This window comes from Eretmochelys imbricata, chromosome 11, assembly GCF_965152235.1.
Source record: "Eretmochelys imbricata isolate rEreImb1 chromosome 11, rEreImb1.hap1, whole genome shotgun sequence".
Lineage (NCBI taxonomy): Eukaryota > Metazoa > Chordata > Testudines > Cheloniidae > Eretmochelys > Eretmochelys imbricata.
In genome coordinates this window covers 78,761,631-78,774,005 of record NC_135582.1, presented here as the reverse complement: position 1 = coordinate 78,774,005, position 12,375 = coordinate 78,761,631, and the positions used below count along the sequence as shown (strand labels likewise).

The 12,375-nt window shown below is 49.0% G+C and overlaps 1 non-coding gene across 1 annotated transcript; it reads right to left on the bottom strand.

The window, feature by feature from the left end:
- Positions 1–525: 525 nt before the first annotated feature.
- TRNAS-CGA (transfer RNA serine (anticodon CGA)) lies at positions 526–607 on the bottom strand. The gene has a single exon. It is a non-coding gene; the product is annotated as a tRNA-Ser (tRNA).
- Positions 608–12,375: the final 11,768 nt, after the last annotated feature.

Below are 12,375 nucleotides of genomic sequence, written 5' to 3'. Positions count from 1 at the left end.
GCCGAGGGGGGGTGGGGAGCAGGTTTTGGGGGAAGAGGCGGAGGGGGAATGGGAAGAGGCAGAGCAAGAGCAGGGCATCGGGCTAAGAGGCAGAGGGGAGTGGGGTGCAGGCGGGGCCCCCACTTCTCTGGAGCTTCGCTTCCAGCGCTCGAAAGATGACCACGAGCCCACGGGCCTCCGGAGGGGAGACCCGCCCCACATCCCCAGCGTTTCCCCCCCACATGGACGGCCTTTTGGGGGAGGCTCAGCCTCCCCTGGCCTCTTATACGGGCTACCCGTGCTCAGCTCCTTCCACGCTCTGGAGAGGAGCAGCACCCAGGGGTGGGGCTGAGCCGGGGGGCGCTGGGTGAGGGGCAGAGGCCTCGGGAGCTGAGACCGCAGGGACACAGCATGAGGCACCATCCCAGGCATCCCCATGAAAGGAGCAGAACAGGGTTTACCTGGGGTGGGGAGTGTATGGAGAGCGTCCCAGGGCCGGTGGAGATGTATTGCCCTGGTGAGCAAGCGTGGCTAAAACACAGGCCTCGCTGTGAGCAGGATTTGAACCTGCGCAGGGAAACCCGATTGGATTTCGAGTCCAACGCCTTAACCGCTCGGCCCTCACAGCTGTGAGTGACGTGGCCCCCAGCGGCAGTCTCTACTGGAGAGGCTGGAAGCCGACGGGAGGGAGCTCTCCACCCTCAACGAGCAGCCGTAGCCATGTTGGCAGGAGAAGTTCTCCCAGAACCATAGCACTGTCCACACCTGCGCTTAGGTCCGTGTAACTTGTGTCACTCGGGGGGTGGCTTATTCACACCCCGAGCCACATACGTTCTACCGACACAAGGGGGAGTGTAGACGCAGCCTTAGCAGAGGCGCGATTAAGATCCACTTCCTGGACACTACAGTGCTAATAAGCGATGGTCACATAAACACCACCCTATACCGGAAACCTACTGACCGCTATTCCTACCTACATGCCTCCAGCTTTCACCCTGACCACACCACACGATCCATCGTCTACAGCCAAGCTCTGCGATACAACCGCATTTGCTCCAACCCCTCAGACAGAGACAAACACCTACAAGATCTCTATCAAGCCTTCTTACAACTACAATACCCACCTGCGGAAGTGAAGAAACAGATTGACAGAGCCAGAAGAGTACCCAAAAGTCTCCTACTACAGGACAGGCCCAACAAAGAAAATAACAGAACGCCACTAGCCGTCACCTTCAGCCCCCAACTAAAACCCCTCCAATGCATTATTAAGGATCTACAACCTATCCTGAAGGATGACCCAACACTCTCACAAATCTTGGGAGACAGGCCAGTCCTTGCCTACAGACAGTCCCCCAACCTGAAGCAAATACTCACCAACAACCATACACCACACAACAGAACCACTAACCCAGGAACCTATCCTTGCAACAAAGCCCGTTGCCAACTGTGCCCACATATCTATTCAGGGGACACCATCACAGGGCCTAATCACATCAGCCACACTATCAGAGGCTCGTTCACCTGCACATCTACCAATGTGATATATGCCATCATGTGCCAACAATGTCCCTCTGCCATGTACATTGTCCAAACTGGACAGTCTCTACGTAAAAGAATATATGGACACAAATCAGATGTCAAGAATTATAACATTCATAAACCAGTTGGAGAATACTTCAGTCTCTCTGGTCACGCGATTACAGACATGAAAGTTGCGATATTTCAACAAAAAAACTTCAAAACCAGACTCCAGCGAGAGACTGTTGAACTGGAATTCATTTGCAAATTGGATACAATTAACTTAGGCTTGAATAGAGACTGGGAGTGGCTAAGTCAGTCTGCAAGGTAACCTATTTCCCCTTCTTTTTTCCTACACCTCCTCCCCTTCCTCAGACTTTCTTGTTAAACCCTGGATTTGTGCTGGAAATGGCCCACCTTGATTATCATACACATTGTAAGGAGACTGATCACTTTAGATAAGCTATTACCAGCAGGAGAGTGGGGTGGGGGGAGAGAAAACCTTTTGTAATGGTAAACACCCATTTTTTCATGCTTTGTGTGTATAAAAAGATCTTGTGTACTTTCCACAGTATGCATCCGATGAAGTGAGCTGTAGCTCACGAAAGCTTATGCTCAAATAAATTGGTTAGTCTCTAAGGTGCCACAAGTCCTCCTTTTCTTTTTACTGATAAAGTTTGTGGATGATACCAAGATGGGAGTTGTTGCGAGTGCTCTGGAGGATAGGATTAAAATTCAAAATGATCTGGGGAAACTGGAGAAATGGTCTGAAGTTCACAGGCTGAAATTCAATAAGGAGAAATGCAAAGTACTCCCCTTACGACAGAACAATCAGCTGCACACATACAGAGCAGGACGTGACAGCCTAGGAAGGAGTACTGCGGAAGGGGATCTGGGGGTCATAGTGGACCACAAGCTAAATATGAGTCAACAGTGTAACACTTGCAAAAAAAGCAAACCTCATCCTGGGCAGGATTAGCAGGAGTGTTGTAAGCAAGATACAAGACGTAATTCTTCTGCTCTACTCCATGCTGATGTGGCCTCAGCTAAAGTATTGTGTCTAAGTCGGGGCGCCACATTTCGGGAAGGATGTGGACAAATTGGAGAAGGTCCAGAGGAGAGTAACAAAAATGATTAAAGGTCTAGAACAGGGGTTCTCAACCTTTTTCTTTCTGAGGCCACCCACAACATGCCATTAAAATCTCCAGGGCCCAGTGTGGGAGGGGGAGGCTCTGGGCTGGGGAAAGGGGGGAAAACAAGTTTGCATAGGTATAGTTTGACTTCTGTTTTGGGTGGGCAGGGGCCAGTGAGGCTCAAGCCAGCTCCGATGGCGGGGTCTGGGGGGGGGGGTATGCTACATCCACCCCCTGACTCACCTCAGCAGGCCACCCGCCTGTCTGGACTTCGGGGGCCTACAACCAAAAATTATAACTCAAAGGTGGGGGGGTGCTCAGCTCAAAAAGTTTGAGGTGCAGGGAGAGGGATAGCTAGGGGCTGTGTGCAGGGGGGTAGCTCAGGGAGCAGGGAGGGAGGTAGCTAGGGCTGTGTGTGGGCAGAGGGTAGCTCAGGGTGCAGGGAGGAGGTAGCTAGGGGCTGTGTGTGGGCAGAGGGTATCTCAGGGTGCAGGGACGAGGTAGCTAGGGGCTGTGTGCTCTCAGGGCTCCCCTGCGCTCCCTGTACCCTGAGGGCTCTGCCAGCCACAAAGCAGCCGGGTCCCCCCGCCCAGGCAGCTCTTACCAGCTGCATGAGCAAAGGGGAGAAGCTTCAACCCCCTGCATCAGCAGGAGACGAGGCAACGCTGCGGCTGCCTGCTCCATGGCACCAGTCAGAGCAGCAGCTGTCCCACGCTGCCGGACTCTGGCTTCCCACCTCCGACCTAGCCAGGGGGTGGAGAGAGGAGGTGGTGGAGGGGGTGTGTGGAGCTACCCCAGGACTGCCCTGCTCTTGCACTGTAGTTTGGGGGGGGGTAACACCCCTGTGTTCCCCCAACTCTGCCCATGGGCTCAGGGCTTCTGTCCCTTGGGGAGCACCGGGGCTCCAGAATTCAGCCCTGCTGCTCCCGGCTTCAGCCCTGCGGGAGGTGCTGGGGTTCGGGCTTTGGATTTTAGCCACGGGGCCCTGCGGCCCCCCTGAAAGGGTTCAAGGACCCCCAGTGGGCCACGAACCCCCTGTTGAGAACCGCTGGTCTAGAAAACATGATCTACGAGAAAGAACTGGGTTTGTTTAGTCTGGAGAAGAGAAGACTGAGGGGGGACATGAGAACAGTTTTCAAGTACATAAAAGGTTGTTAGAAGGAGGAGGGAGAAAAATTGTTCTTGTGAATCTCTGAGGACAGGACAAGAAGCAATGGGCTGAAATTGCAGCGAGGGAGGTTTAGGTTGGACGTTAGGAAAAACTTCCTGCCAGCATAGTTAAGCACTGGAACAAATTACCTAGGGAGGTTGTGGAATCTCTGTCATTGTAGGTTCTTAGCAGGATCGACAATCACCGCTCAGGGATGGTCTAGATGAGGGGTAGTCAATTATTTTTTGTCAAGTCCAAATTCTTCATCAATGTACAGTCAGGGGCCAGACTGCAGAGAAAATCATTTAAAAAATAATTATAACGATAATATGTAAATAAAAAGTTTGTGGGGTCCGTTCAAAAGCGTCTGGCAACCCGGATTTCGCCCGTGGTTCGCCTGTTGACAGCCCCTGGTCTAGATAACACAGGAGAATTACGGAGACCTGGGGAATGGAGGTTGTTGGTAACTTTGCCCAAGCCGTTATGGGCTGCTCCTCAGGGCGGAGTGCTGGGAACCGGGGCTCACACTCTGCAGCGGCTGCCCGGCAAGTTTCTGATTCTCGCCCCCTGACTGCAAGGGTGATGTGTGAGGCACCCGGGGGCGCTTTGGCACCAGTGGGTGCGCAGTGCAGGCCGGGGCCCTTTCAAACGCAGCCGCTCCTCCAGAGCGCGGCAGGCGGGCAGGAGTTCGGGCTCCAGCAGCTGACGCTCTCGGCCAGGTTCCAGCAGCAGCTCAGGGAGCTTCTTTCCTGGACTGAGACTAAGGTTGCAGGCTTGTCCCCCTCCCAGCCTGAGGCGGGAAACAGCCCCTGTGGCTAGTGCCGACCCCAGCACTCCTTCTCGGGAGCTCACAGCTGTGCCTGTGAACCTCAGCGTCTTCACCTGTACGTGGCTGGCCTTCCGCGTGGCAAGGAGTGGGTGGGGGTGGGGACAGGCAGCCCCGATGTGCCTAACTGGACGATGCCATGCCAGCACAGCTCAGTATTTGTTGGGTTTTTTTGTTTTTCTTCTCCGCTGCTGCCTGACTGCGTACTTCTGGGGCCACATGGTGTCTGGCTGACGGGTCCGTCTGTAACTCTGGTGTTCGTATTTTTGAGGTTCTTCTGTACTTAGTCCTGCCTTGAGTGCAGGGGACGGGACTAGGACGGTCCTTCCAGTTCTGTGATTCCATGGACAGGACTAATGTGAGTTTTTTAATCTGACTTCCTGCATTACACCAACAATATGATTTTACCCAGCCATATGGCAGCAGGGCTCACCATTCTCCCCGACGCCTCCCCGAACCCCCATTTATCGCCCCCAGTCCCCACTGCCTTCCCTGGTTCCACCTCTATCCCCCCCGTTGCCCCAGACCCCTGCTGCCTCCCTCTCCAAACCTGGGGCTTGCTGAGAAAAGCGAAACAAAGAAACATGCAAGTATCACTTTTCACAGCACACGGACTAGCTACCTGGGAGGCTGTGAAAATTGATACTTGTATGTTTGTTAAAACGAAAAGGAGTAGTTGTGGCACCTTAGAGACTAACCAATTTATTTTAGCGTGAGCTTTCGTGAGCTACAGCTCACGAAAGCTCATGCTAAAATAAATTGGTTAGTCTCTAAGGTGCCACAAGTACTCCTTTTCTTTTTGCGAATACAGACTAACACGGCTGTTACTCTGAAACTTGTATGTTTGTTAGTATCACTTTTCACAAACTCCCAGCTAGCTACTGAGTGTGCTGCGAAAAGCAATATTCAACATACAAATATAATTTTTCATATTATTTGTGAGTCTGAAAAAACCCTACATAAATAAATTACAAGGATTTGGACACGTGTATGTGCATATTTATTTGTTTTTCCTACAGTTAAGTATTTTAGGGAAAAGTGTCAGTGCGGCCACAAGCAAGAATTGGTGGGTCACAGTCCGAGACCACCAAAAAATGTGTTCGGAGAACCCCTGGTTTAAATGTACTAATAGGCAAAATCCAAACCAGCCATGTCTGCCTGAACCTTTTCAGGCAGGACTTCAGGTATCACCCAAAAGATCTTATTTTTCTTTGGTTCCATGTATACATTTGCTCAGATTTTACTTCTCCATTAAAAATGTAACCAAGTCCCAGCTGCCTGGCAAGTGAGAGCTGGCTGAGTTTCCATGCTTCTCCCCGCACCCTTATGGGTGTGCTGCCAAGGGAGCAACACACAGGCCTGCAATGAATCTCAAGTGCCTCTGACTTGCCTAGCTCTTCTCAGCCATTTCTCTTGCTGTGAGCTGCCCTCCTTTTGAGCCCCATCAACTTCCTCACATGCAGGAACAGCAGCAGATTGCCATCTTGGAGCAACAGCTGAGGAAGGCGACTTTTCTGTCAGCACTAGAGTGGTCTATTGTATTGTGCTCTTCTTAAATAAGCAGGATACTGTGATCGTCCAGTGAGCGTCTCTCAGCTTTGTTACGTCGAGTGCTTTAAAAGGGGTGATGCGCTGCACTGTGTGGGCTGAGAAAGATCTCATGTGCTCCCCATCATCAATTCTGAGATTTGCACTGATTGGCATTAAGGCTTTTGGGGTGATGGTTCTATGACTCAAACTCAGTGGCTTTGTTTGGTCTACCAGAGTCTGAGGTTGGTGATCTTCGGGGATGGTACAAGCCTTACCTAAGACATTTAAGCCAGTTAGAATGTGGATGGAAGACGAGAGACTGAATGACGTGTGAGTTCCTCCCAGTAACAGGGATAGCCGTCTGCCTCTGAACATAGCTCAATTCTTATTGTGCTTAACACGCTGGAATATGAATGGCTGCTATGGGTGGCTGATAATCTATGAACATCATGTAGTAATTCCTGGTTTTTTAAATTATTGTTTTAGCTGGACGCATGTATAATGTTTGATCAAATACTGTTCAGGGAGAAAGGTATAAAACCATCCAAGTATTTGCTATGTGTAGAGTGGTCATGTTCTGTCGGATACCTTCTGGAAGAACAGTAGTATGGTTAAGTAATTCGTGTCACATTCTGTGCTGCACCCCTGCACCGAAAAAAGGATTTTCTGCCGCTTACACTATTTGCGGCTTCATTGGGTGAAAATAAAGAAGCAACAGTGGCCAGGTCTGAGTGTCCCTCCTCTAACAAAAATCTTGAAATAGTTCACTGTAAAATTCAAAACCAACTGTGGCTTGTCTTAGGTAACGATAAGGTGACGTTTACAAGGAAGCCTCCAGGTGCATCCTCACCTGTTCCTTGATCCAGCACAACTTCCTATACGTTAGACACTTACGACAGTCAGTAACGCTCTCTCTACCTCCACAATAGAGCTATTTAGAAAACGGGAGTTTGTATTCAGTTTGTATGAATGCTGTAATCGGGAAGGCCCAGATCCACAAAGGTATTTTTGTTCTTGACTTCCATTGGATTTCAGTGGAATTTAGGAGCCTAAATTTTACCTTGGTGGATCTGGGCCTAAGTAATTGCAGTTGGACAAACATGAAAGATTAATAATTTGTGCAAAATAAGAAGTAATTAACAAATGAGGACAATCAGAATCCTTGTCTGAGGACTCCTAAAGCTTCAAAATACTTTAATGTTCTTATGAAATAATTCACATCCACTATCATTTCTTTGCCTGTAGTAAATATATTGTCCTTTTTAGTTGGCACACTGTTCTGATCCTTGTCTGTACAGTAACCTTTTGAGTAATTCAGTTCAGTTAGATGTTATCAGTCACCTGGAGTTTCTTCCTCAGAAGCTGTTATGGCTTTCAAGGCTCTTCTCTTCCTTAATCTTTCTGCATTTGTGATTGTCATAGGATGCAATGGGAAAAATCCAGAAAGACCTGAAAGAAAGATGATTTATGTTTATAGCTGGAGTTGCAATATGACTGTTCTAGACGCACAGATTCAAAGGCTAAAAGGGAGCGCTGTGATTATCTCGTCTGACTTCCTATATAACACATGCTATAGAAGTTCCCCAAAATAATTCTTAGCATATATATTTCAGAAAAACATCCAATCTCAAGTTAAATTCTCAGTGATGGAGAATTCACGACAACCCTCCGTCAACTGTTCCAATAGTTAATGAGACTTTTAAGAAGTGAGAGTAATTGTCTGTCTCACTAACCCTCTAGTGGCTTGAAGTGCCTTTTACTGCTGTCTTGGCCAGCTCAGCGTCTCCATAAATGAGACCCGTTCCCATTTCCTCAAAAAGAACAGGAGTACTTGTGACACCTTAGAGACTAACAAATTATAGCTCATCTTAATTAGCCTCTTGCAGTTTGTATGGCAACTCCCACCTTTTCATGATTCTCTGTATGTGTATAGATCTTCTTACTATATGTTCCATTCTATTCATCTGATGAAGTGAGCTGTAGCCCATGAAAGCTTATGCTTAATTGAATTTGTTAGTCTCTAAGGTGCCGCAAGTCCTCCCGTTCTTTTTCCGGATACAGACTAACAAGGCTGCTACTCTGAAACATCCCATTTCCTGTGGCCAAAAGAAGGGTGATTGCATATATACATATTCTCAAGGATTCATGCAAAGAAATGAAGAAAGAGTCTTTGGTACTCCAAGTATGCAGAGGATCACCAAGGAAAACCTATTGTCTTTTAAGAGAAATAAGCAAATAGCTGAGATTGGAAAACACACTGAGTTACCTAGAAGTTTTTCAACCGGTTTTGTGACATGTGCTCAAGAAAACTGCTGTAACCTGCCCTTACGCAGCAACAATAGATTATTCTTCATGATGGAATCGAAGTCTGTACCTTGCCAGGAGATTGAGGTCTTAAAGCAATTTATTTACAAAAAAGATGACAGATTTGCTCTACCAACCCTTAAGAGAGTTCAGCGGTGAAGGCTGCACATTCTCCTCTAACTGTGATTGATTTAGAGGGATGCAGAAACTGGGGTCTGTCAGTACAACATGGTGTGCACGCAACCCTTAACAAGCCCTGTCTGCACTTACCAAGGTGCACCATGATGACCCTTGAAAGCACCTGAAAGAGGAAAAAGACCATGAAGGAATCCCCGCCACTCCCAAACACAGAACAAGGGGCTAGCCCACTGCAGCTGTGCCGCTGTAAATGCTCTAGGGTAGACATAGCCTGAGTTGACAGAGACGAGAACCTGAAAGTTATACACCGGACCCTCGCTAGAACACGTGTCTATATAACACAAATTCTGATAGAACGTGGTTGCAGATCCCAAATTTAGTAACCGTCATTAACTTTCATTGTAACGTGGTCCCCACTGTAATGCAGTACGCGCTAGAATGCGGGATTTGGCATGGATCCCAAATCCCACATTCTAGTGAGGGTCCAGTGTAGTTTGAAAATCCTGAGGGAAACATGGGAGTTTAGTTGCAAGCCCTGCCCTGGCCCCTGTAGACTCTGTCTCTCATGACCCATGTGCCATGGCGATCCTGGGAATGGAAGTTTCAAAGCACCTGCCCCCACTCCCACTTTTATGCTTTGGGGTTTAGGTAACTTTCAACCTCTTAGGAGCACAGGCAAAATGAAAAGATTTTTTTTTCCCCCTGGTAGCCCTGCTAGGCATCAGCCTCACTGCCGCACCCTGCCTGCTTTTCTGTTTCAATAGCTTTGTTGCTAGGGCAATGCCAACAAGTGCCACATGAGTACATAAAATCACTTGTCATTTTAAGGTAAGAATTAGTTTCCCCATTATATTGGTGTTCTGAGGATTTGGTATTATTTTATATACGTACGTTAAGGCTGTCAATCACAGTTATCTCACAGGATTAACTCAAAAAAAACAGTCGCGATTAATCACACTTATAACAATAGAATAACAATTGCAATTTATTATATATTTTTGATACATTTTCAATACTGATTTCAATTACAACACAGAACACAAAGTGCAAAGTGCTGACTTTATATTATTATTTTTTTATTACGAATATATGCTCTGTAAAAATGATAAAACAAAAAAAATAGTATTTTTCAATTCACCTCATACAAGTACTGAAGTGCAAACTCTTTATTGTGAAAGTGTAACAAATGCAGTTGGGTTTTTTCTGATTGCATCACTGCACTCAAAAACAAAACAGTTTAAAACTTTAGCGCCTACAAGTCCACTCAGTCCTACTTCTTATTCTGCCAATCGCTAAGACAAAAGTTTGTTTACAACTGACAGGAGATACTGTTGCCTGCTTCTTATTTACAATGTCACCTGAAAGTGAGAACAGGCGTTCCCATGGCACTTTTGTAGCCGGCGTTGCAAGATATGCCAGTTATGCTAAACATTCGTATGCCCCTTCATGCTTCGGCCACCATTCCAGAGGACATATTTCCATGCTGATGATGCTCGTTAAAAAAATAATACATCAATTAAATTTGTGACTGTACTCCTTGGGGGGAGAATTGTAGGTCTCCTGCTCTATTTTACCTGCATTCTGCATGTTACTGCAGTCTTGGAAGATGACCCAGCACATACTCGTTTTAAGAACACTTTCACAGCAGATTTGACAAAACGCAAAGAAGGTACCAATGTGAGATTTCTAAAAACAGCAAAGCGCTGGGCCCAAGGTTTAAGAATCTTTACAATTTTTTTGTTTTTTACAGAGCAAATATTTGTAATCAAAAATAAATATAAATTGAGGACTGTACACTTCGTATTGTGTTGTAATTAAAATTAATATATTTGAAAATGTAAGCATGCCAAATATTTAAAGTAAATGGTATTCTATTGTTGTACAACCACACAGTTAATCGTGATTTTTTTTAATCGCTTGACAGCCCCAATATATGTGTGTGTGTGTGTCTATATGTACATACACTATGAAAATTACTTGATTGGGTTGCAGTAATTGTTATTCTTGGATATTAACTAGTTCAGGGACTCCTCAAATCTTGCTGCTAATTGCCCGCGGTTTAAGAAATAGCCGAGAACTCCCGGTTCACAGAACGTGTGTGAGGGTCTCTGTGTGTGGGGGGGGGTCTCTGTCTCAGGGTCTCTGTGTGTGGGGGGGGTCTCTGGGTCTGTGGGGGGGGTGTGGGGGGGTCTCTGTCTCTGGGTCTCTGTGTGTGTGGGGGGGTGTCTCTGTCTCTGGGTCTGTGTGGGGTGTGTGTGTGGGGGGGTCTCTGTCTCAGGGTCTCTGTGTGTGGGGGGGTCTCTGTCTCTGTCTCTCTGTGTGGGGGGGTCTCTGGGTCTGTGTGGGGGGGGTGGGGGTGGGGTCTCTGTCTCTGGGTCTCTGTGTGTGTGGGGGGGTCTCTGTCTCTGGGTCTCTGTGTGGGGGGGGGTCTCTGGGTCTGTGTGGGGGTGTGTGTGGGGGTGTCTCTGTGTCTGTGTGGGGGGTGTGTGTGGGGGGTCTCTGTCTCTGGGTCTCTGTGTGTGGGGGGGTCTCTGGGTCTGTGTGGGGGGTGTGTGTGTGGGGGTCTCGGTCTCTGGGTCTGTGTGTCGGGGGTGTGGGGGGGTCTCTCTGTGGGTCCCTGGGTGTGTGGGGGGGGTCGGCAATTCAAAGCCGCTGGTTTTATGCTGCGGCCCCCCCCCCCGTGGCTGGCCCCGCTCCCGCCGCCGGATCAGGGCGGCCTCGACCCCGGCCCCCTCTCGCGGCCGGCGCGTGACTACCTGGCGGAGGGGCGGCGCTGCCAGGCCCGGCCGGGCTCCTCCCCCCGCTCCCGCGCACGCCGGCTGAACCCCCCCGGATATGGGACGGCCGCTGGGGGGCGGGGAGCCAGTTACTTCTTATTCCGGTCCAGATGCCTTGGTCGAGGCATCTTCAAGGTCCAGACTTCGGAGAAAACAATAAAAACTAGGAACAATCCTGCTCGTAATAAAACAATCAAAAGATTTCAGGATCTGCTGGAAAGCAGCGGGTGGCCCAGCTTTGGCCCGCGGTCTGCCTGTTGGCTGCCCCTGTAATAACCCTCCCCTGCTTTTACAAGGCTGGTTGAGAGTCACTCCGGGGGAAGGAAGTGGGGGTACATGGCTCCCTGGGGGCCTACAAGTCGCCCTTGGGTGTCCAACTCAGGTGGACTTGCTGACGTGAAGCAGGGGTGCTGAAGGCTCTGAGACTCAGAGTCAGGAGGCGGTGAAGCCAGGTGACTTTCCTCCCTGGAAAAAGTGTGTCCTTAAGGGGTTGCCACACTAAAGAGCTCCTCCCAGGGACTGTTCAAGAGCACCAGACCTATGGCAGGGAAACAGCCTGGAGAATGGGATTTTCAAAAGGGCTGAAGCAGGTTAGGCAAGTCCGTAGGAGTTAGGTGCTTTGGAGGTTCCCACCAGACACCTAAATACCATTGAAAGTGTGGCCCAAGGTGCTTAAACACTAGGGCCCTGAGGCTCAGCTGGTGTCAGTCAGGGAGGCTGAGAATCCGTGATAACGTCTCCTGTTAACCAAGAGCACCAGCCCCTGTGCTCAGATAGCCAGGGAGAGAGCAGGAGACAGCACTGGGCGCACAGATTCATGATTATGAATTATCTGCTCTCCTGAAATCTTCCCCTTTGGGCTCTGCTCTGAGCAGCCAGGGAAGCTGGGACCCCAAGGGCTCTCCCAGGATCTGGGCCCCTCTGGGCTGGGCAGTCACAGTGCTCTGAATGAAGCTCTGATCCACGAGTAATAGGGGCACACAGGAACTGATGATAACCCAACCTGCTGGGCCAAATCCC